Genomic DNA, 1,447 nt, shown 5'->3' with positions numbered 1-1,447 from the left:
TGATGGGTCCCTGATGGGCCCCTGATGGCCCCGGTGTGTTTGGGGATGTATTCTAGATCTAGTTTATCTCAGGATAAGGAGCCTGTTTCAAATGTCTGAGTTCAGGTTCAGATGTTGGAAATGATCAACTTAAACCTTTTTCCATGAAAACTCGGCCACTCAGTCCCAGTAAAGGGATTCCTTAAATCTGTCCAATCCTCCTGCATGCAAACATCTGCATGTTTTCTGATCCTTTTGATGCGTGCAGCGATGCAGACGCAGGCTGCCAGCATCCCGTCCCCTCCAGCTCCTATACATACATCAGCAATGATGACAATAAACTTCTGATGCGCTCCAGATCTCAGCAGATCAAACAGATTAAGATTTAAACCTGAATAATTTCAAGATCACCGATTAGTCAGTCATGAAATAAAACTTTAAAGGGTGATTTAAATACATAGAATTTAGCTTAGGGAGCTGCAAGACAGAAAATCTTTCCTAAAGGAAGAGACCTTACATGCTTCCTTACTGGTGCACCTGCAGCTTCTAGTTGGTTTATTTCTGTGGTTTAGATGAAATATAATATTTGTAGTGATATAATCTATGAGTTGCAGGTTGAATGCAGTTGAAAAATAATGTTTAGAAAAGAACAGAGATTATTTCATAAGAGAAGCTCTGAGGCCAACATTCATCTAAAATCTGTTTAGTTTTAATGTTAATGAGATTAAAATGAATAATAAACTCTTTAATAAAAGGTTTGAATGAGTCTGCAGTGACGGTTAAAATCTATTTAAGGAGAAGTCTGGTCAGTGAGGAACACTGGAAAAAATCTAAACCTAGATAAGTCATTATTTCTTAAAATAGGAGCATTTGTTCTTGAATTAAGAAGCCAAAAGAGAATTTTGCCGATGGATCAAGACTATGTAGATTTAAAATAAGAAAACACAATTGCATTGTCTTATTTCAAGTGCATATTATCTAATTATCTTATTTTAAGAGTAAAAATACTCATTCCATTGGCAAACTATCTTATTTACCTACTCAAAAAAAGGGTAAATACACTTAATTTAAGACATTTTTACTTATTTCTATATCGTTTTTTCAGTGAATGGATCATTATTTATACCTAAAACTAATATGTTTACGGCGATTTAATGAATTTAATCAGTAAAAAAGTGAGAATAATACTTTTTGTTGCGATCACTGAGACTGGGAACGGCCATTTTTCACCAAATATAGCAACGCCTCCCTCCTGCCATCTTCGGGCAGTGATCTCACGGTGCGGTAAGCTGCACATTTAAAGTTCTTTGGTTAGTTTGTATTCGAAATATGAGCTGATTTTTCCTTTAAGAAGCTCAGATAAGTTGTTAAAACTCCACTTAGTGACTTTGGGAGTCGTTGGATTTTCTACAGATCGATTAAAGTGTCAGAAGGCAAACGTTACGCTGTGTCTCCTGAGAAACACCAC

This window comes from Cyprinodon variegatus, unplaced genomic scaffold, assembly GCF_000732505.1.
Source record: "Cyprinodon variegatus isolate N-32 unplaced genomic scaffold, C_variegatus-1.0 Scaffold65, whole genome shotgun sequence".
Lineage (NCBI taxonomy): Eukaryota > Metazoa > Chordata > Actinopteri > Cyprinodontiformes > Cyprinodontidae > Cyprinodon > Cyprinodon variegatus.
This window is presented reverse-complemented; position numbering follows the sequence as displayed.